Source organism: Arachis ipaensis, chromosome B10, assembly GCF_059453495.1.
Source record: "Arachis ipaensis isolate K30076 ecotype BB chromosome B10, ASM5945349v1, whole genome shotgun sequence".
Classification (NCBI taxonomy): Eukaryota; Viridiplantae; Streptophyta; class Magnoliopsida; order Fabales; family Fabaceae; genus Arachis; species Arachis ipaensis.
In genome coordinates, this window is record NC_142435.1 from 97,714,861 (window position 1) to 97,739,956 (window position 25,096).

General features: G+C 38.4%; 1 non-coding gene across 1 annotated transcript; it reads right to left on the reverse strand.

The window, feature by feature from the left end:
- Nucleotides 1-18,277: 18,277 nt before the first annotated feature.
- Nucleotides 18,278-18,381, reverse strand: LOC148581005 (small nucleolar RNA R71). The gene has a single exon (XR_015897312.1). It is a non-coding gene; the product is annotated as a small nucleolar RNA R71 (small nucleolar RNA).
- Between the last annotated feature and the right edge of the window lie 6,715 nt (nucleotides 18,382-25,096).

The following is a 25,096-nucleotide window of genomic DNA, read 5'->3' on the forward strand; positions in this document are numbered from 1 at the left end:
GAATACAACATTCATAATTCATAATTTTAGGTTTTAGATGTAGTTTTAGAGAGAGAGGTTCTCTCCTCTCTCTTAGGATTAGGATTAGGATTAGGATTAGGATTTATATTAGGATTGGGATTTCATCTTCTTCAATCACAGGTTCAATGTTCTTTTTATTTATTTTATCACTTTAGTTTATGAACTCTTTATGTCTAAATTGATTTTCTTTTATTAATGCAATTGAGGTATTTCAGATTTATGATTTTTTATTTAGCTTTTTATATTCTTGGCTTTAATTGATTAATTAGAGACTCTTGAGTTATTAAACTCATCGTGATTGATAATTGTTATTTTTGCTAATTGATTCAAATTCCAATAAATCTAGTCTTTCCTTAGGAATTGACTAGGACATGAGGATCAACTTGATTAGTTCACTTAACCTTCCTTTATTCAGCAAAGGTTAACTCAGTGGGATTAAAACCTAATTCTCATCACCGTTGATAAGGATAACTAGGATAGGACTTCTAATTCTCATACCTTGCCAAGAGTTTTCTTAATTATCAATTTGCTTTTCTTGTCAATTAAATTACTTGTTCAAACCTTTTAAAAACCCGAAAAGTATACCTTTGCATAACCAATAATAAATCATACTTCCCTGCAATTCCTTGAGAAGATGACCCGAGGTTTCAATACTTCGGTTATCAATTTATTGGGTTTGCTTTAGTGACAAACAAAACTTTTGTAAGAAAGGAATTCTTGTCAGTCTAGAAGCTATACTTACAACGGAATTTATTTGTGAAAATTCTAGATCGCGCGAGAGTTTCGTTCTTTCAAAATGGCGCCGTTGCCGGGGAATTGCAACTGTGTGTCTTATTATTGGTTATTGTAAATATTTTCTTTTACTGTTTATTTTTTTTTTATTATTTACTATGAACTCTCACCCCTACCACTTTGAGTTTGGTTCCAATGTTGTTGCAAGGAATGGAAATTATAACAGGAACATGCATCAAGGTCAATACAATCAAAGATGGAAAGAGCCACGAGGATCTGATCAACCCTTCCGGCAGCAACACCTTTCACAACACCACAGACAAAGACCATCCTATAATGCATGCCAAGACAATTGTTATGGTGGACCCTTTCGTGATAACCAACACCCACCAAACTGCTATAGTCAAGAGCCATTCCGAGGTGCATACCAAGATGATAGATATGGTGGACCCCCATCATATACCTACGATCCACCTCCTCAACATAGCTTTGAACCAGCATACTCACAAGCCTTCTACAACCAAACACCTCCAGACGACCCTAACCCATATCCACCCCAACTCCAATCCAATTACTCCCCAGAACCACCACCTCAATATTCACCATCTCCATATCCTTATCAAGAAGAACTACCTCCGTATTATGAGCCCTCTCTCCCAACCAATGAACCCTCGTATCCACCCCAATCTCCAATGGATGACACCCTTTGTGTTCTTCTTCAAGGACAAGCGAAGATGCAAAGGGATGTACTGGAATTCGCGACTGCCTTAACCAAGGTAGTAAATAAATTAGCTTCCCAAAATCGGAGCACTCAAAGTACTCCCATGGCTACATGTGGAGAATCAAAAGAAGAGCGTAGCATGAAAGAGACACTAGAAACTTCGGTGGACAATGAGGAACATGGCATTGTATTGGAACAAGTGGAGGAAGCCATAATAGTTACAGAGGAAGAAGTGGTTGAAGATTTAGGAGATGCTGAACCTCCATGGGAATCGAGAACTGTAAAGAATTCCACCGAGAAGCTTGAAATTGATGCTAAGGAAGATAGTGCACAACCTCCAAGGCATATACCTTGTGAAGAATTGGGCGGAACAGACCAAGAAGCTGATTCCCTTGATGACAAGTCATCTTAGCCTAGTTTCACTAGCCTTTTTCTTTTGTTTTCACTTGATTTATGCACTTTCTTGAGCTATAAGCAAGCCAATTGGGTAGATTTCCATGTTTCCTTTGATTTAATCAACCATGGATGAATTAATGCAATTTCATGAGATTCTATGCTATAATTGTCATATATTATGAAAGAATAACAAACTCATGATTTTGAGCAAAGCTTTGATGTGTTTGGTTGATTGATGATAGGTGAAAAGATTTTTGAAGAAGGTTGAAGGAAGAAGGAATGGCTAGGAGCAAGAGAGAACAAAAAGCTTGAGCAAAAGTTTGCCTCAAACTTTAGCTCAAACTTTTGGAAGAATTGAAAAACACTCCAGAGGAAAAAAGCTTGAGCAAAAGTTTGACCTCAAACTTTAGCTCAAACTTTTGGGAGAAAAGCTTGAGCCAACGTTTGCCTCAAACTTTTTGGCAAACGTTGGCATCACAAACTCAATACCCTGGAGAGAAAAGCTTGCGCCAACGTTTGAGGTCAAACTTTTGCTCAAATGTTGGCGCCACACTTGCACACCCTGGAGGAAAAAGCTTGCGCCAACGTTTGAGGTCAAACTTTTGCTCAAACGTTGGTGCCACACTTGCACACCCTGGAGGAAAAAGCTTGCGCCAACGTTTGAGGTCAAACTTTTGCTCAAACGTTGGCGCAACACACATTTACAAGGGGCCAACATTTGAGCAAAAGTTTGACCTCAAACTTTGGCTCAAACGTTGGTAGCAGCAAAGTGAAGCCATCTGGTGTAAAAAGTTTGAGTAAAAGTTTGCCTCAAACTTTTACTCAAGCTTTTATGTTTTTCAACCCGGTTCACAATGGATCTTTCTCCAACTCCAAGAGCAATCAACCAAGGCCTTTATCAACCCAATTCCATCAAGAACAAAGGCCCAATTCAAGGCTTGAAGACCATTTGAAGAAAGTGTATAAATAGCTTAGAATTTAAGTTTTTGGGGAGCTTCCTTTTAGAATTTTCATAACACTTACAGTAGAGAACTCACTTTACATTTTTGTTTTGTTGTTTTAGAATTCTAGAGAATTGGGGAGGAGAATTGATCTCTCTTCTTCCTGGTTCTTGTTGAGCACTCTTTACTTTTCTTGCTTGGGATCTTAGGTGGAGAATTGAAGAACTTCTGTTTCAATCTCACCTTCGGATCTTGTTTAATTTTCTGCATAATCAAAATTCAATTTCTGTTCATTGCTTCTTCTTCTACTCTCTCTGCAATTTACACTTCTTTATTTCCTTTGGAATTGTTCTTACTGGATCTAGGAAGGCAGTGAGATCTAGACTCAGCTATCTAGTCTCTTGAGTCCTGAGATCTACAGTTTTAAATTTCAATTTCTTTATTTCATTGCTACACCAAGCTTTCTCTCATTTTCGTTTTAGATCCGGTTTAATTCAAGTCATCTTCTACTTTTCTGTTTATTGCATTTTACCTTTCCTTGTTAAAATTCTGCAAATCCAATTCCCAATTCCCTTTACAATTCAAGCCATTTACATTTCTTGCACTTTAAGATTCTGCAATTTACATTTCTTGCAATCTAAGTCTCTGCAATTTATATTACTTGCACTTTAAGATTCAGCACATTTACTTTCTATGCTCTTTAATTTACTGCAATTGTCCCTCTCCCTTTTAAATTTCATGCAATTTAGCTTCTGTCGAATACAAACCACTCAAATCAACTCTTGATTCGCTTGACTAAATCAACCACTAAACTAAAATTGCTCAATCCTTCAATCCCTGTGGGATCGACCTCACTCCCGTGAGTTTTATTACTTGATACGACCCGGTGCACTTGCCGGTTAGTTTTGTGTATTTGGAATTCGTTTTCCGTTTTCCAAAATACGCATCAAGTTTTTGGCGCCGTTGCCGGGGATTGAAATAGATTGACAATGATTAAGTGAAGTGGAGATCTAGATCTAGCATTTTTATTTTCTGTTTCTCAAATTTTTGACTAACACACTAACTGTTTGAATTTTTGCTTAAGCTAACTAAAATTCATTCTGGCAACAGATCGAAGTATCACTGGTGGTGTTTCTTTTGTTTTGTTTGTATGTCAGGTACAGGGAGATCCATTCCTGTTTTATCTGAAACTGACCAGAGAACTCTTAGAAGGTTAAGAAGAGCTGAAAGAGGGAAAAATATTGTTGGAGAGGAAGAATCTGAGGAAGAATATCACAAGATGGAAGGAGATCCATCTAATCCAGGAGGAGGGGTTAACAATAACCCACAGCAGAGGAGAGTATTGGCCTCCTATACCTTTGCAAATGCTAGACATTGTGGAAGCAGCATTCTCACCCCTAATGTCAATGCAAATAACTTTGAACTGAAGCCACAACTCATTACATTGGTCCAAAACAACTGCTCGTTTGGGGGAGGACCATTGGAGGATCCAAATCAACATCTATCTACATTCTTAAGGATTTGTGACACTGTCAAGTCCAATGGCGTGAATCCTGAAACTTACAAGCTTCTGCTGTTCCCGTTCTCATTAAGGGACAAGGCCGCACAATGGCTTGAAACTTTTCCCCAAGGAAGCATCACTAGTTGGGATGACTTGGTGACTAAATTTCTAGCCAAATTCTATCCACATCAAAGAGTCATCAGGCTGAAGACTGAGGTGCAAACATTCACGCAATTGGATGCTAAAAATCTGTAAGAAGCATGGGAGAGATACAAGGCTCTGCTGAGGAAATGTCCACCAGAAATGTTCACTGAGTGGGACAAGCTACAGAACTTCTATGAAGGACTCACTCTAAAGGCTCAAGAATAACTTGACCACTCAGCTGGAGGATCATTGCAACTGATGAAAGCAGCAGAAGAAGCTCAAAATCTTATTGACATGGTGGCCAACAATCAATATTTATTTGCTCATCAAAGAAATCGCCAACCATCACAAAGGAGAGGAGTAATGGAGCTAGAAGAAGTGGACTCAATCTTGGCTCAAAACAAGATGATGCAGCAGCAAATTCAACAACAATTTGAGCAAATGGCCAAGAGGATTGATAGCCTCCAAGTTGCAGCAGTTAACACAAGCCAACCATCATCCACATGGGGGCAAAATGAAGAAACTCAAGAGGAGCAGCAGCAAGAACAAGTCCAATACATGCACAACCAAAATTCTGGACAGAATGAAGTGTATGGTGACACATACAATCCATCCTGGAAGAACCACCCAAACCTCAGATGGGGAGATAATCACAACCAGAACCAACAACCATGGCAGAGGAACTCAAACCAAAACACTTCAAGAAACAACCAAAACCACAACCAGCAGCAAACTAACCAAAACCCCTACAGAAAACCTCAAAACAACTACCCCAACCCCAACCATTACCAATCTAATAACCAACCCACCAACCAAAATGCCTACCATCCACCATCCACATCTCACAACCCACCACAAGCATCACCTGAATCTCAAAGACTCACCAACTTGGAAACCTTGATAGACAAAATGTGGAAACACCAGGAAATGACAACCAAGAATCATGAAGCCTCCATGAAGAGCCTAGAAAGGCAAATTGGGCAAATCTCCAAACAGATTTCTGTTGAGAGACCTTCAAGCTCACTGCCGAGTGACACAATCCTAAATCCTAAGGAAGAATGCAAGGCAATACAATTAAGGAGTGGGAGAACATTGATGAGCAACAATGACACTACAAAGAAGCAAGTAGAGAGCAACAAAAGACCAATAGAAGAGGAAGCCAATGATGATGATGCAATGGCAAGCAAGCAAGCTTCAAAGCAAACTCAAGAAAAGGAGGAACAATCAAAAATTCCAAAAAAGGGGAATGAAGTAATTGAAGAGCCAACCAAAAATCAAAAGCAACAAGCAGAGAAGACCTTTGTACCTCCACTGCCATATCCTCAGAGATTCAACAAGGAGGCAAAGGACCAACAATTTCACAAGTTCCTTGAGACTTTCAAAAAGATGGAAATCAATATTCCCTTGGCTGAAGCACTTGAGCAAATGCCTCTGTATGCCAAGTTTTTGAAGGAGCTTATCAACAAGAAAAGAAGTTGGAATGAGAAAGAGACCATACTGCTTACTGAGGAATGCAGGGTTTTGATTCAAAAAGGGCTTCCTCCTAAGCTTGAAGACCCAGGGAGCTTTTTGCTGCCTTGCACCGTTGGGGAATTAACTATCACTAAGGCAATGTGCGATCTAGGAGCAAGTATTAACTTAATTCCCTCCTCTTTGGTAAAAAAACTACATATAGAGGAAGTTAAACCGGTACAGATGTCTCTAGAGCTGGTAGATAAGTCAATGGTATACCCCAGGGGTGTAATTGAAAATCTTCTAGTCATAGTGGATAAATTCATATACCCTGCAGATTTTGTGGTTCTAGATTCAGACGAGGATGAAAGTGACTCTATCATACTTGGGAGACCATTCTTGGCTACTGCCAGGGCTATCATAGACATAGAACAAGGAGAATTAACTCTTAGAATGCATGATAAGAGTGTCACTCTGAAAGTATTACCAGAAGTGCAGTTCAATGATGAGAAGAAAGATTATATGGAATTCGACAAGGAAGAATCACAGTTAAAGGAAGAAAGCAACAAGGTGATTCACAGCAACATCCCAAGGCAAATGATTGTGCAGAAGGATGAAGAAGTTCAAGAGGATACTGGAATATTAACCACTAAGAAGAGAGATCTCCAAAGTAAGTCTACAGCCAGAGAAGAAAGATCAACAAAAAAGGGGAAGAAACACAGAAACAAAACAAAAAGAGGTTGGAAGAATAGAAAGATTCCAACAGAAGGGCTTTCTAAAGGTGATCAAGTGCAATTAATTTATCAACAACTAGGAGCAAGCCAACAGACTGATGATTACTACACTGTCAGCAATATACTCTCATTAGAGCATGCTGAAATTGAACACCAAGAAACAAAGAGGAGGATCACAGTCAGGGGAGACAAGTTGAGGCACTACAATCATCAACCACCATAAAAGAAAGCCCCAGTGTCAAGCTAGTGACAATAAAAGAGCGCTCCATGGGAGGAAACCCATGATTTAAGATTTATGTCATTTTAAATTCAATAAGCTATGATCATCTAAGCATGAATTTTTCTTCTTTTCATGAACATACCAAATGAATGCATGCAATTTTTTGAAACATATGCTAAGACTTCTAAAGTTTGGTGTGCCTTCAAGCACACCAAACCAGTGTTACAAACATTTTCATACTATATGCCCAGCATATGACCAAACACTAAGTTTGGTGTTTTTCTTCTCATGAAAATTAAAAATCATGCATCAATGATCATACATTGTCTCTTTCTGAGGCTTTTCAATTAAAAAGAAATCATATTCTGTGATGAAGGCATCAATTATGATTAACTACTAGCATCTCACATTTACCCCTTAAGCAAGAGACAAGTTTGGTGTTCATCAAACCTTGATGCACTGATTAAGGGACACAATTGATCCTTTATGAAAAAAAAAAGAGAAAAAGGAAAATTATGATGAAAACATTTCTTATAAACATTTAACCAAGAGTGACATTGGGATTTCAAGAACACTAGTGGGAGGAAGAAACATTTTTAAACTATATGACCAAACATTATGTTTGGTGTCCTCCAAGAAAAGTCACGGTTACAATGGATACAAGGAATGAGAGTTCATATAGTTGTGAACAAAGGAAGCATTCTTGCCACGGTTTGATAATGTTGATCCTTGATGTCTTGTTGTGATGACTAGGTGGTCAAAGAACACTCAATGAAAGAGACAAGACAAAGGGAGAGCATAACATGAGGACAAAATCCCATCACATGTCTCAAAAAGTGAATCTGCCACTCCTTGGAATGATCACGGTATAGACCATTGAAGAAGCAAGTTTTGTCTTCATTCACCCTCACATGCACACCTTTGATTCACATAGTGTCCAATTGCATCCCAGCCTTCCATTATTCATTTAAGTAACACACCACCTTCAAGCCATGCACATAACCGAATAGTTGCATACCTCTGCACTCCAACCATTCAAACTCCATTCCCATCATCATTCTTCATCATATAAGCTCAGCCTCAATCACTTTTCTTGTCAAAATCTCCAACTTTCTTCACACTCCCTTTAACCCCAAAGAGATCACACAACCAAGTGATCATGGCCTCTTCCTCAAGAACCAAACGAAGAAAAGGGAAAGATCCCATGATGGAGGAGAGTACACATGAATATGACCGATGGAGATTTAGATCTTGGTTCCATCAATTACAACTTCAATGGATGAATGAGAAGAAGATATATCCAGAGGTTCCTTTCATGCTACCTGATGAAGGGTGCCAAGAAATGAAGGACAAGATTAGAAAGAGGAAATGGGAAGAACTCGTCTCACCTATCACTCGAGTCAATGCAAATATCATAAGAGAGTTCTATGCCAATATCCCAAGACTTGACACGGGTGAAGCCCCAACGTACAAGAGTTATGTACGGGGGATGGAAGTAGACTTTAGCTCAGACACCATCAAGAAAGTCTTGGGACTAAAATCAGTCCGCTTTAGTGAACCTGGATACCACCAAAGGGTAAATGGAGATCCGGATTATGATAGAATTTCTAGAGATATTTGTATGGAGAACTCAGAGTGGGAAGGAGATGCCAAGAACAAATACAAGTATCTGAGGAGAGGAAACCTTACCCCGGAAGCAAAAGGATGGTATGAGCTATTGAAAAGATCAATTCTGGGCACAGTAAACACCTCAGAAGTCAACAGGAAGAGAGCTGTTATGTTGCATTGAATTATTGTGGGAGGAGAGGTGAAAGTTCATGAAATCCTTGCAAAAGACATTCAAAATCTTGCAGAGAAGAATTTGGCCAGGTCTTAGTTGTACTACCCAAGCACCATTATGAGGTTGTGCACCAAAGCTAAAGTACCAATGGAGGACGAGAATCCAACATGGTTGAACCCGGGTATGCCTATAACCATTGAAAGAATGATGATGGCTACTGAAGTGCATCAGGGCTGAAGACCACATGGAAGAAGGCAAAGAGAAGAACCAATGGAGGAAGAAGAGTTACAAGAGGAAGAAGAACCACAAGAGGAAGAGGAACAACAACACAGTCCATCACACAACACTCTGGACATGACTCGAATGCAGGAAGCAATTGAAAGATTATCACAATAGTACATGAGAATTCAAGAAAGGCAAGAGGAATATCATTCACTATACATGAAAAACCAACAAGAGCAAGAAGAACGGGAGCTAAGAATGATGAACAAACAAAGTGAGTTTGAGTCAAAATTCTTCGCGATGCAAGAGGAGCATGCCTTCCAATCTCACGAATCGTTTGGAAAGTTGGTACAAATGCAAGCTGAAAATCTGAGGGCTCTCAAAGAGTTCACAACACTCCAAGATGCAAGATATGAAGTCCAAGCCGACTACAACATAAATAGTCAAATCAAACTGAACTATATTGGAGAGCATCTGTACAACATGGATCCAGCATTTCCAACTTTCGATGAATTCTTCAAAGGGAGAAGTGAGATAGAAGTAAGCAATGCTATGAAGCTTGAAGATAGAGTAGAGGAGGCGATGAATAAAGCTGGGTTCTGGCGGGATCAACAGACAACAGACATGGACACAGGGAACACCAGCAACCAAGTATATGAAAGAAGAAAGAAAAAGCATGACAAATGAAAGGTGGACTTGCTCCTTGTTCATCACTACAAAGAAAAAAGCATGCATCTTATCTGTTTAAAATAGTCTTTGCATTATGTTTGTTTCAATTTAAAATAAGTAAGCTAGTCTAAATGTGTGCTTGTGTGTTTACTTTCACTTAACAAAAAGCATGCTTTGTCCCCTGCATTTTCAATTCAATAAAAGAAATGTTTGAATGTGAAGTGAGATAGTTCTCTGTTAGATAGAAGTACAATAAAAGTAAGTGGTGGTATGTATGTGTGATTGTATGATAGCTCACTTTTAGTGAATAAGAGAACTAGGAGGTCTCCTTTTAAGCAAAAAGTAGTTCATTGTCTATGAATCTCAATTAAATAAAAGTCCTTGGTTAAAAAGAAAAACAAACAGAGAAAAGAAGAAGCCAAAAATGGGCAATAGAATAAAAGAAAAAAAAAGAAACAAAGCTAGACACCAATAGCTTGAACCTTAGAATATATGCCTGTGGTGTCTTTGTACTGGGATCTGCTTGGATTATTAAGTTCTTTGGAGTGCATCAACACTTGGTGACTTGGGTTAACTAACCCGGGATCATCAGCTGAAAGTCCACTATCAAGAGCAACCTAACTACAAGGCATTTAGTAACCCAAGAAGGTACTGGGCATCAATGTTCTAAGAAGGAATGTGAGCCAAGTGTCTATAGTGAATAATGTGTCAAGTATAAAGAAAGAAAAGAACTTGTTACACATGACACTGAACTAAAGCTTTTAGAAAAAAAATAATAGTCAAGGACAAAGGAATAATGAGAGGTCATAGCAGTGTGTTGCTTGATGCTTGAAGGGGGCTTTCTAGGCCTAAAAGTCAATAAGAAGTGAGTGTTTACATATCCACAGAAAACCCCATGAACTACCAATAATACTCTGCTAGCATGAACATCCTCTTCCATTTCACTCTTTCTTCTCAATAATTCTTTTCTTGCTTGGGGACAAGCAAGCTTTAAGTTTGGTGTTGTGATGACAAGTCATCTTAGCCTAGTTTCACTAGCCTTTTTCTTTTGTTTTCACTTGATTTATGCACTTTCTTGAGCCATAAGCAAGCCAATTGGGTAGATTTCCATGTTTCCTTTGATTTAATCAACCATGGATGAATTAATGCAATTTCATGAGATTCTATGCTATAATTGTCATATATTATGAAAGAATAACAAACTCATGATTTTGAGCAAAGCTTTGATGTGTTTGGTTGATTGATGATAGGTGAAAAGAGTTTTGAAGAAGGTTGAAGGAAGAAGGAATGGCTAGGAGCAAGAGAGAACAAAAAGCTTGAGCAAAATTTTGCCTCAAACTTTAGCTCAAACTTTTGGAAGAATTGAAAAACACTCCAGAGGAAAAAAGCTTGAGCAAAAGTTTGACCTCAAACTTTAGCTCAAACTTTTTGGCAAACGTTGGCATCACAAACTCAATACCCTGGAGAGAAAAGCTAGCGCCAACGTTTGAGGTCAAACTTTTGCTCAAACGTTGGCGCCACACTTGCACACCCTGGAGGAAAAAGCTTGCGCCAACGTTTGAGGTCAAACTTTTGCTCAAACGTTGGCGTCACACTTGCACACCCTGGAGGAAAAAGCTTGTGCCAACGTTTGAGGTCAAACTTTTGCTCAAACGTTGGCGCAACACACATTTACAAGGGGGCCAATGTTTGAGCAAAAGTTTGACCTCAAACTTTGGCTCAAACGTTGGTAGCAGCAAAGTGAAGCCATCTGGTGTAAAAAGTTTGAGTAAAAGTTTGCCTCAAACTTTTACTCAAGCTTTTACTCAAGCTTTTATGTTTTTCAACCCGGTTCACAATGGATCTTTCTCCAACTCCAAGAGCAATCAACCAAGGCCTTTATCAACCCAATTCCATCAAGAACAAAGGCCCAATTCAAGGCTTGAAGACCATTTGAAGAAAGTGTATAAATAGCTTAGAATTTAAGTTTTTGGGGAGCTTCCTTTTAGAATTTTCATAACACTTACAGTAGAGAACTCACTTTACATTTTTGTTTTGTTGTTTTAGAATTCTAGAGAATTGGGGAGGAGAATTGATCTCTCTTCTTCCTGGTTCTTGTTGAGCACTCTTTACTTTTCTTGCTTGGGATCTTAGGTGGAGAATTGAAGAACTTCTGTTTCAATCTCACCTTCGGATCTTGTTTAATTTTTTGCATAATCAAAATTCAATTTCTGTTCATTGCTTCTTCTTCTACTCTCTCTGCAATTTACACTTCTTTATTTCCTTTGCAATTGTTCTTACTGGATCTAGGAAGGCAGTGAGATCTAGACTCAGCTATCTAGTCTCTTGAGTCCTGAGATCTACAGTTTTAAATTTCAATTTCTTTATTTCATTGCTGCACCAAGCTTTCTCTCATTTCCGTTTTAGATCTGGTTTAATTCAAGTCATCTTCTACTTTTCTGTTTATTGCATTTTACCTTTCCTTGTTAAAATTCTGCAAATCCAATTCCCAATTCCCTTTACAATTCAAGCCATTTACATTTCTTGCACTTTAAGATTCTGCAATTTACATTTCTTGCAATCTAAGTCTCTACAATTTATATTACTTGCACTTTAAGATTCAGCACATTTACTTTCTATGCTCTTTAATTTACTGTAATTGTCCCTCTCCCTTTTAAATTTCATGCAATTTAGCTTCTGTCGAATACAAACCACTCAAATCAACTCTTGATTCGCTTGACTAAATCAACCACTAAACTAAAATTTCTCAATCCTTCAATCCCTGTGGGATCGACCTCACTCCCGTGAGTTTTATTACTTGATACGACCCGGTGCACTTGCTGGTTAGTTTTGTGTATTTGGAATTCGTTTTCCGTTTTCTGAAAATACGCATCATCCCTTAGCATTGATAATCATGAATCAAGCCCTCCTAGTAATGAACTTGCATCCACAACTGAACTCCTTGAGCCTGAAGAATCTTACCCAAGTGAATACGAAGGTGATGTGGAGGTAGATTTTTCTCAACCTCCAACTTATGACTTGAGTGATGGTGAGGACGAATTTGAGGACTTTGATCAAGACATGGCTGAATTTGAAAAAGTTTGCAAGGAAGTAGAGGAATTCACAGAGGAACACAAGGGAGTAGAGCTTGCGGAACCATTGGAAACACCTATCCCAAGGCTGTTACCGCCCAATTCAAACTTCGAGTGGGTAAAATCCTTAACCTTTATCTTTACTTTTCCACTTGAATATGGTTTGCTTGAAACAGATGGCCAGCTTAGAGCTCTCTGCGGCTTTAAGAGTAAAAGGGAAATGGTTCACACTCAGAGCTGGTATGCAAGATTCAATAAGGTTCCACGCTTCAATTTGAAGTGCAAGGATTGGTGTCAAGTTCAATTGAATGGGTCTTGGAAGACGTTTGGTCATCTTGGTGAGAATACAATTTCCAAACCGCCCAGCTGGAAAAATATAGATCGAAACAAAGGCAGATATAAAAGCAAGGTTTGGGATCCTGGAATCTGTTCTGACATTCAACACCCCGGGAGCCTGAGAATCTGTTTAAAGCTGCTCAAGGGCTTTACATGCCTAGTTTGGGACCTCAGAGGCTGTTGGCATTCCAAGCACTGGTGGAGATTTTTGGATGAATTCAAGCACAAGCCACCATAGTAGGAAGCTCATCAAATGTCCAACTTAAGGACTATAACTAAAAGTGCTAGGTGGGTGACAACCCACCATGGTATGATCGCTCCTTTTTCAATTTTATTTCGTGCTGTTTGTTTTTATTTTATTTTATTTTCATTGAACCTGGAATTATTCATAGCATCTACATTAGCACTGCATATTGCATACTACATAATTGCATAAAAAAAATCCTTTTTACCTAAGTAAATAAGGGGACAAAATTATCTCAATGATAAGTTTAGTAAAGAAATCAATGCACATGAGATAAGAATCAAAATTAAAATTGGTACATGAGTATGTATTAAGAAAGAGAAAAATTGGGAACCCCAGGGAAGTTATAAATTATATAGAATATTTATATGTTAAGTGAGACCTTAGACTAATTAAGGATTCAACTTATAGCTCACTTGGCCTTATATATACCCCTACCCTTACCTTGACCCCATTACAACCTTTAAAAGACCTCATGATCTTTGTATGTCTATATTCAATATTTGTTGATTGGTTAGATGAAGAATAAAGTTTTAAGAAGAAAGAATAGAAAAGAATAGAGTGATTAACCCAATAAACACTGAGTGACTAGAGAGTAAACACAAAATCCAGTGAGGGTTCAATAGCTCATCACCATATATCTCTGTTTAAATATTTAACTGTCTTGCAAGCTTATGAAATATCTTAACCCAACTCAATTGTGACAGTGCTTTAACATGATTTAGGTTTGGCTATACATATATGATTCCTTGAAAACATGAATCAAATTAACCACATGTAAGCTATATATATATATATATATAGGTGGATAATAATTAAAATTGCTTAATTCATGTAGGTAGTTTGTATCTAGAATAGATTGCACTGCATGAGATTCCACCATTCTAACTTTACTCTTTCACTAGGATTTAGCATGAGGACATGCTATTGTCTAAGTGTGGGGAGGTTGATAAACCCATATTTTATGATGTATTTTGTGCTTTACTTAAGTGATTTGTTTAACCCTTCACCCACTTATTCATGTAAATTGCATGGTTTTACTTTTTCTTCCTTATTTTATGATATATGTGAAAAACATGTTTCCTATGCTTTAAAATATTAATTTTAATTACCCTTTATTACCATTCGATGCCGTGATTTGTGTGTTAAGTATTTTTAGATCTCATAGGGCAGGAATGACTCAAAGGACAAAAGAAAACATACAAAAATGGAAGGAAAGCACAAAAATGGAGTTTTGAAGAAAAAGGCAGCGACGCGAACGCATGGACAACGCGAACGCGTGCCTAGCGCGAAAATACAGCGACGCGAACGCGTGGATGACGCGGACGCGCGCCTTGAGCAGAACGCAAATGATGCGTACGCGTGACCGACGCGTACGCGTGACAAGAAAAACTCCCAGATGATGCAAACGCGTGACCCACGCGGACACGTGACAGACGCCACGTACAAAAATCTGCAGAAAACGCCCCCAGCGATTTCTGGACCCTTTTTCGGCCCAAATCCAAGCCAGAAACACAAAATATAAGCCAGAGAATGAAGGAATCAAAAGATATACAGAATACAACATTCATAATTCATAATTTTAGGTTTTAGATGTATTTTTAGAGAGAGAGGTTCTCTCCTCTCTCTTAGGATTAGGATTAGGATTAGGATTAGGATTTATATTAGGATTGGGATTTCATCTTCTTCAATCACAGGTTCAATGTTCTTTTTATTTATTTTATCACTTTAGTTTATGAACTCTTTATGTCTAAATTGATTTTCTTTTATTAATGCAATTGAGGTATTTCATATTTATGATTTTTTATTTAGCTTTTTATATTCTTGGTCTTAATTGATTAATTAGAGACTCTTGAGTTATCAAACTCATCGTGATTGATAATTGTTATTTTTGCTAATTGATTCAAATTCCAATAACTCTAGTCTTTCCTTAGGAATTGACTAGGACCTGAGGATCAACTTGATTAGTCCACTTGTCCTTCCTTTATTCAGCAAAGGTTAACTCAGTGGGATTAAAACCCAATTCTCATCATCGTTGATAAGGATAACTAGGATAGGACTTCTAATTCTCATACCTTGCCAAGAGTTTTATTAATTATCAATTTGCTTTTCTTGTCAATTAAATTACTTGTTCAAACCTTTTAAAAACCCCAAAAGTATACCTTTGCATAACCAATAATAAATCATACTTCCCTGCACTTCCTTGAGAAGACGACCCGAGATTTCAATACTTCGGTTATCAATTTATTGGGTTTGCTTTAGTGACAAACAAAACTTTTGTACAAAAGGATTCTTGTTGGTTTAGAAACTATACTTACAACGCGATTATTTTTATGAAAATTTCTTTACTAGCAGAAATCCGTTCGTCAAAGGACGGTAGCCATTGACAACGGTGATCCTCCAATATACAGCTTGCCATGGAAAAGAGTATGAATGACTGGATGAGGGCAGTAGGAAAGCAGAGATTCAGAAGGAGTAAAGCACCTCCATACGCTTATCTGAAATTCCTACCAATGAATTACATGAGTATCTCTATCTTATTTTATGTTTTATTTATCTTTTAATTATCAAAATTCATAACCATTTGAATCCGCCTGACTAAGATTTACAAGATGGCTATAGCTTGCTTCAAGCTAACAATCTCCGTGGGATCGACCCTTACTCACGTAAGGTATTACTTGGATGACCCAGTGCACTTGCTGGTTAGTTGTGCAGAATTGCAAAAGTGTGATTGTGATTTCGTGCACCAAGTTTTTGGCGCCGTTGCCGGGGATTGTTTGAATTTGGACAACTGACGGTTCATCTTGTTCCTCAGATTAGGTAATTTTATTTTAATTTTAAGCTTTTTGTTTTTGTTCTTTTTATTTTCGAAAAATTTTCAAAAAAAATAAATTAGTCTATGTTCTTCATAATTTTTAAGAATGAATTCTAGAGTTTCAGATGATGCTTTTATCATCACAGGAGCTAATTGATTCCCATCAATTTGGCTATTGTATGTAATGTCCTGCTGAAGCTTAGCTAGCCATGTCTAATCTTTTTAGACTGAAGCTTTAGACTAACATTGCATGATTCCTGGAATTCTTATTTAAAATTTTGAAATCCTTATTTTTCTTTTTCCAAATAATTTTCAAAAAATACAAAAAAAAATTAATAAAACCATGAAAATAAAAAAATAATTTGTGTTTCTTGTTTGAGTCTAGTGTCACATTTTAAGTTTGGTGTTTCACATATTTTTAATTTTCTTGCATTCTTCTAAAACATATGCATTATGTTCTTCATTGATCTTCAAGTTGTTCTTGATGATTTTATTGGGTCTGATCTTTAAATTCACTTGTTTTGTGTCTTTTGTTCTTTCTCATGTGCATTCTCAATTTGTTAGTGTCTCTAATATAAAAATTTCTAAGTTTGGTGTCTTGCATGTCTTTCTTTTCTTAAAAAAATAATATGATTGTTCATCTTGACATTCAACGTGTTCCTGCATGCATTGTTTATTTGATTTTAGTTTTTCATGATTAGTTTCATTTTGTTGTTGTTCTCTCTCATCATTAAAAATTCAAAAAATTTTCAAAATTATATCTTTTCAAGTCAATAATACAGAGAATTGAAGATTCAGAACATGCAGCAGAGGAATCACAGAGAAAAAGCTGGGCGTTCAAAACGCCCAGTGAAGAAGGAATTCTGGAATTTAAATGCCAGCCAGGGTACCTGGCTGGGCGTTTAACGCCCAAGGAGGTAGCCAAATGGGCGTTAAACGCCAGAATGGATACCATTCTGGGCGTTTAAAGCCAGGACAGCACAAGGGTGGTAAGTTAGTTTTTAATTCAAATCTTTTTCAAATCTTCATAATTTTTCAAAATCAAATCCTTTCCAAATCATATCTTTTTCAAATCATATCTTTTTCAAAATCAAATCTTTTTCATTCTTCTCTCACTATTTTTGAAAATCCTGGCTACCAATTAATGATTTGATTCAAAAATTTCAAGTTTGTTACTTCCTTGTTAAGAAAGGTTCAATATTTGAATTTTAGAATCATATCTTTTAAATTTCTTGTTAGCCAAGTCATTAATTTTAAAAAGAAATTCCTATCATATTTTCTCAATCATATCATTAATTCAAAAATTTCTTTTTAAATCATTTTTCAATCATATCTTCTCAATTATATCTTCTCAACCACATCTTTTTCAAATAGTTTTCAATCATATCATTTTGATTATTGATTTCAAAATCTTCTTCAAAATCACTTAACCACTTTCTCACTTTTAACTTTCGAAAAACCATCAACCACTTTTTCAAAATTCTTTTTAATTATTTTAAAATTTTTAGTTTTATTTAAAAATTTGTTTTCGAAAAATTTTTCCCCTCCTCACCTTCTTCTATTTAAGGACTAACATTCCTCCTCAATTAGCAATTTGGACTCTTTCTCCTTCTTCATATGTTCGAATTCTTATCTACCTACCTCATCCCTCTATTCTTGTTTTCCTCTGACACCTCAAGGAATCTCTATACTGTGACATAGAGGATTCCATACTTTCTTGTTCTCTTCTCTTTCTTATGAGCAGGAACAAGGACAAAGGCATTCTTGTTGAAGCTGATCCTGAACCTGAAAGGACCTTGAAGAGGAAGCTAAGAGAAGCTAAAGCACAACTCTCTGGAGAGGACCTAACAAAAATTTTCGAAAAGGAAGAAGACATGGCAGCCGAAAATAACAACAATGCCAACAATGCAAGGAAGATACTTGGTGACTTCATTGTACCCTCTTCTGACTTCTGTGGAAGGAGCATCTCAATTCCTGAAATTAGAGCAAACAACTTTGAGCTTAAGCCTCAATTAGTTTCTCTAATGCAGCAGAACTGCAAGTATCATAGACTTCCATTGGAAGATTCTCATCAGTTTTTAGCTGAATTCTTGCAAATATGTGACACTGTTAAGACCCATGGGGTTGACCCTGAGGTCTACAGACTTATGCTCTTCCCTTTTGCTGTAAGAGACAGAGCTAGGACATGGCTGGACTCACAACCTAAAGAAAGCCTAAACTCTTGGAAAAAGCTAGTCAATGCCTTCTTGGCAAGTTCTTTCCACCTCAAAAATTGAGTAAGCTTAGAGTGGAAGTCCATACCTTCAGACAGAAGGAAGGCGAATCCCTCTATGAAGCTTGAGAAAGATACAAGCAGTTGATCAGAAGGTGTCCTTCTGGCATGCTTTCAGAATGGAGCATCATATGTATATTCTATGATGGTCTGTCTGAACTGTCCAAGATGTCATTGGATAACTCTGCTGGTGGATCTCTTCATCTGAAGAAGATGCCTGAAGAAGCCCAGGAACTCATTAAAATGGTTGCAAATAACTAGTTCATGTACACTTCTGAAAGAAATCCTGTGAACAATGGGATAACTCAGAAGAAAAGAGTTCTTGAGATTGATACTCTGAATGCCATACTGGCTCAGAATAAAATATTAACTCAAAAAGTCAATATGATTTCTCAGAGTCTGTCCGGAATGCAAGCTGCATCAGGCAATACTAAGGAAGCTTCCTCTGAAGAAGAAGCCTATGACTCTGAGAACCCTGGAATGGAAGAGGTGAATTACATGGGAGAACCCTATGGAAACACCTATAATCCTTCATGAAGAAATCATCCAAATCTCTCATGGAAGGACCAACAGAAGCCTCAACAAGGCTTCAACAACAATAATGGTGAAAGAAATAGGTTTAGCAATAGCAAGCCTTTTCCATCATCTTCTTAGCAAAAGACAGAGAATTTTGAGCAGAACCGTTCTGGCTTAGCAACCATAGTCTCTGATCTATCTAAGACCACACTAAGTTTTATGAATGAAATAAGATCCTCCATTAGAAATTTGGAGGCACAAGTGGGTCAGCTGAGTAAGAGAATTACTGAAACTCCTCCTAACACTCTCTCAAGCAATACAGAAGAAAATCCCAAGAGAGAGTGCAAGGCCATAACCATGACCAACATGGCCGAACCTAGAGAGAGTAAGAAGGACGTGATTCCCAGTGACAAAAAAACCTCATGGGATGTCCTCTGAACAAAAAGAAGTTCCCTAATGAGGAACCAAAGAAATCTGAGGCTCATACAGAGACCATAGAGATTCCATTGAACTTACTTCTGCCATTCATGAGCTCTGATGAGTATTCTTCCTCTGAAGAGGATGAAGATATTACTGAAGAGCAAGTTGCGAAGTACCTTGGAGCAATCATAAAGCTGAATGCCAAGTTATTTGGTAATGAGACTCGGGAGGATGAACCCCCTTGATCACCAATGAACTGAATGACTTGATTAGGTAGACATTACCTCAAAAGAAACCAGATCCTGGTAAATTCTTAATACCCTGTACCATAGGTACTAGAACCTTTAAGAAGGCTATGTGTGACTTAGTGTCAAGCATAAACCTCATGCCCCTCTCTGTAATGGAGAAACTAGGGATCCTTGAGGTGCAAGCTGCAAGAATCTCACTAGAGATGGCAGACAATTCAAGGAAACAGGCTTATGGACTTGTAGAGGATGTCTTGGTAAAGGTTGAAGGCCTTTACATCCCTGCTGACTTTATAATCCTGGACACTGGGAAGAATAAGGATGAATCTATTATCCTTGGCAGACCCTTCCTAGCCACAGCAAAAGCTGTGATTGATGTTGACAGAGGAGAGTTGGTTCTTCAAATGAATGAGGACTACCTTGTGTTTAAAGCTAAAGAATCTCCTTCTGTACACATGGAGAAGAAGCATGACAAGCTTCTCTCAATGCAGAGTCAAACAGAACCACCACATTCAAACTTTAAGTTTGGTGTTAGGAGGCCATCATCATGCTCTGAGTACCTGTGAGGCTCCATGAGAGCCCACTGTCAAGCTATTGACATTAAAGAAGCGCTTGTTGGGAGGCAACCCAATTTTTACTTATTTATGTTAAATTTCCATTATTATTTTATGTTTTCCTTAGGTTGATGATCATGTGGAGTCACAAAAATAACTGCAAAAATCAAAGCAAAATCAAAAACAGCATTAAAAACAGCACACCCTGGAGGAGGAGCTTATTGGCGTTTAAACGCCAGTAAGGGTAGCAGAATGGGTGTTAAACGCCCAGTCTGGCACCATTCTGGGCGTTTAATGCCAGAAAAAGGCACCAGACTGGCATTTAACGCCAGAAAAGGGCACTAGACTGGCGTTTAACGCTAGAAAAGGGCACCAGACTGGCGTTTAACGCCAGAAAAGGGCACCAGACTGGCGTTTAACGCCAGAAAAGGGCATCAAGCTGGCGTTTAAACGCCAGAAAGGGGAGAAAAGCTGGCGTTAAACGCCAGAAATGGGTAGCAACCTGGCGTTTAACGCCAGGATTGGCACTCAAGAGGACGTTTACACGCCAAAATGGTGCAGCGATGAGAAATCCTTGACACCTCAGGATCTGTGAACCCACAGGATCCCCACCTACCTCAACTCTCTCTCTCTCTTCTTCACACCTTCCATTTCTCTTCCCCATCACTTCTTTACCAATCACCTCCTCACAATTCAAATTCAAATTCTTTCCCTCCCAAACCCAACCCCTAATACACGAACCCCACCCCTCTCTCTCTCTCTCCACTCCTATATAAACCCCTCATCCCTCCTTCATTTTCACACATCATAAAACACTTCTTTCCCCCCTTGGCCGAACCACTCACACCTCTTCATCTCCTCCATCTCCTCCATTTTCTTCTTTTTCTCCTCCCTTATTTCTTCTTTTGCTCGAGGACGAGCAAACCTTCTAAGTTTGGTGTGGTAAAAGTATTACTTTTTGTTTTTCCATAACCATTTATGGCACCTAAGGCCAGAGAAACCTCTAGAAAGAGGAAAGGGAAGGCAAAAGCTTCCACCTCTGAGTCATGGGAGATGGAGAGATTCATCTCAAAGGTCTATCAAGACCACTTCTATGAAGTTGTGCCCAAGAAGAAGGTGATCCCTGAGGTCCCTTTCATGCTCAAAAGGAATGAGTATCCGGAGATCCGACATGAGATTCGAAAAAGAGGTTGGGAAGTTCTCACCAACCCCATTCGATAAGTCGGAATCTTAATGGTTCAAGAGTTTTATGCTAATGCATGGGTCACCAAAAACCATGATTAAAGTGTGAACCCAAACCCAAAAAATTGGCTTACAATGGTTCGGGAGAAATACTTAGATTTCAGTCTGAAAAATGTAAGGTTGGCATTCAAATTTCCAATGATGCAAGGAGATGCATGCCCCTACACTAGAAGGGTCAACTTTGATCAAAGGTTGGACCAAGTCCTCATGGACATATGTGTGGAAGGAGCTCAGTGGAAAAGAGACTCCAAAGGCAAGCCGGTTCAATTGAGAAGGCATGACTTTAAATTCGTGGCTAGAGGATGGTTGGAATTCATCTAACGCTCCATCATTCCTACTAGCAACCGATCTGAAGTGACTATAGATCAGGCTATCATGATCCATAGCATCATGAATGGAGAGGAAGTAGAAGTTCATGAGGTCATATCTCTAGAACTCTACAAAGTGGCTGACAAAACCTCCACTTTGGCAAGGTTAGCCTTCCCTCATCTCATCTGTCACCTATGCAATTTAACTGGAGTTGTCATAGAAGAAGACATCCTCATTGAAGAGGACAAGCTCATCACTAAAAAGAGGATGGAGCAAATAAGAGAGCCCACTTATGGATCTCTGATAAACCCATATTTCATGAGTTCTTTTGTGCTTAATTAGAGTGATTTATTCAACTCTTCACCTACTTATTCACATTAATTGCATAGTTTTACTTTCCCTTCCTTATTATGTCATATAATGAAAAACATGTTTTCTAAGCTTTAAAAATTAATTATTTTAATTACCTTTATTTCCATTCGATGCCGTGATTAGTGTGTTGAGTAGTTTCAGATTTTCTAAGGCAGAATGACTTAAAGGATGAAAAAGGAAACATACTAGAATGGAAGGAAAAAGCAAAACGGAGCTTTAAGGAAACTGGTATCCACGCGATCGCATGGATGACGCGATCGCGTGCCAAGCACGAATCAGCAGCGACGCGGCCGCATGCCTGACGCGACCGCGCGCCTCAAGCAGAATACACATGACGCGGTCGCATGACTAACGCGACCGCGTGGCAAGGAAAAGCTCCGAATGACGCGACCGCGTGACCCACGCGGACGCGTGACAGAGGCCACGCACCAGAAATTACAGAATACGCCCCCAGCGAATTCTGAAGCCCTTTTTGGCCCAGATCCAAGTACAGACAGCATAGACTAGAGGTTATAAAGTGTGGGAATGCTTCCATTCAAGGGAGCTCGCATATTTTCACCTTTCAATGATTTAGATTTAGTTGAGAGGGAGATCTTCTCTCTCTCTTTTTTAGGATTTAGGACTTCTTCTTATTTTAAGAGTAACTCTGGATCCCAGGTTTAATGTTCTTTTAGTTTTACTTTTATTTATTTATTCCAACATTTGAATTGATTATTATAATTTACGAATTATTCCATGTTACAGATTTCTAATTGAATTAATGACAATTTGAGGTATTTTCAGTTTATGATTATTCTCTTTGATTTAAGTTGCCATTGCTTCCCATCTAAAGACACTTTTATTGTTTTAGCAATTTACTTTTTCCCCTTTTGGTTTTGGTTAAGAATTCAGTAACTCAACAGTTATTAAACTCAACATAATTGATAATCGTTACCTTGCTAATTGAGTTGAACTTAATTAATCCCAACCTTTTCTTAGGAAATAATTAGGATTCAAAGCTCAATTTAATTAGTCCCTTAACTTTCCTTTGCTTTAGTAAAGGTTGAGCAAGTGGAATTAAGATACAACTTTCATTATTGTTGAGAAGGATAACTAAGTTGGACTTCTAACTTCCCTTATCTTGCCAAAAGTTGTTTTACAGTTATTATTTATTTTTACTTGCCATTTAATTCGCTCGTCATTTAAATTACTTGCTTCTCACCTTCTAAACCCCGATTACAACCTTTATAGCCAATAATAAGAACACACTTCCTCGCAGTTCCTTGAGAAGACGACCCGAGGTTTGAATACTCGGTTAACAATTTTTAAAGGGGTTTGTTACTTGTGACACCCAACATGTTTGTACGAAGAGATTTTTGCCAGTTTAGAAACTATATCTACAACGCAACCGTTTTTATGAATTTCTTTACTGGTAGAAAACCCGACATCAAAATGGCGCCGTTGCCGGGGAACTGCTAACGTGTGCCTTATTATTGGTTATTGTAAATATTTTTCTTTTGCTTGTTTGATTATTGTTGTTTTTCCTTTTTCTCTTTATTTGCTACTATGAACTCTCACTCCTCTCGCTTTGAGTTTGGTTCTAATATTGTTAAAGGAAATAGAAGTTATAGCAGGAATGTGCATCAAGGTCAGACCAATCAAGGATGGATGGAGCCAAGAGGATCTAATCAACCCTTTAGGCAGCAACACCCCCCGAGATATCCTGGACAAAGACCATTCTACCGTGCATACCCAGCTGTAAGACATGGTGGACAACCTTGTAACTACCAACAAGCCCCACCCCGTGCATATGAACCATCCTTTCAACATAACCTCGAACCACCACACTCACAAGCTTCTCTTCACCATTCGCCATCATATGATCCTTCCTTACCCCAATACCAATCCAATCGTTCCCAATCATCACCACTTTCCTATGTATCATGTCCAAGTCTGGCAAACCGCGAAGCAAAGGATCGCCTGAAAGAAAAAATGATTAAATTTCAAACAACTATTCAACAACTAGAGCAAGCACTAATTCAATGGGCCACTAGGTGCTCAAGTATACAAGGATCAACCACAGCCCCATGTGGACAGCCCAATGAAGAGCATAGCATGAAAGAAACGCTAGAGACTCCAGTGGACAAGACAGAAAATGAATTCGTACTAGAACAAGTGGAAGAAGCTGTCATTGTTCAAAAAGAAGAGTTGGTTGAAGATCTAGGTGATGCTGAACTTCCTTGGGAATACAGAATTGAGGAAAACTCCGTCCAAGACACTACAGTTGATGCTAAGGAGGATACCGTACAATCTCCAAGGCAAGTCGTTTACGAAGAATCAGACGGAATAATCCAAGAAGCAAATTTCCTTGATGATGATAGTCACAAGTCTAGTGCTCCTAGTGATGAACTTGCGTCCGCAAGTGAATTCTCTGAGATCGAAGAATCTTCCCCAAGTGAATATGAAGATGATGCGGAGGTAGATTTCTCTCAACCTCCAATCTATGACTCAAGTGATGAGGAAGACGCAGAAGGCTTTGACCAGAATACAGATACAATCGAAGATCTTTGTAAGGAAGTGGAAGAATTCACAGAAGAGCACAAGGAAACGGAACTCACAGAACCACCAAAAACACCTATCCCAAGGCCATTGCCACCCAATACAAGCTTCAAGTGGGTACAATCCTTAACTTATAATTTTACTTATTCACTTGAATATGGTTTTCTTGAAACAGATGGCCAGCTTAGAGCTCTCTGCGGCTTTAAAAGTAAAAGGGAAATGGCTCGTATTCAGAGCTGGTGCACCAGGTTCAATAAGGTTCCACGCTTCACCTCGAAGTACACAGATTGGTATCGTGCTCAATTGCATGGATCACGGAGGACGTTTGGTCGCCATGGTGAGATTCTACTCTTTAACCCGCCCGAATGGAAACTTACAATTCAAAACGAAGGCGGATCTAAAAACACAGCTTGGGATCATGGATTATGTTCTGACATTCGTCATCCTGGGAGGCTGGATATCTGTTTAAAGCTGCGCAGAAGCTTTACATGCCTAGTTTGGGACCCCGGAGGCTATTGGCATTCCAAGCACTGGTGGAGATTTTTGGACGAATTTAAACACAAGCCACCATAACAGGATACTCTTCCAATGTCCAACTTAAGGACTTTAACTAAAAGTGCTAGGTGGGA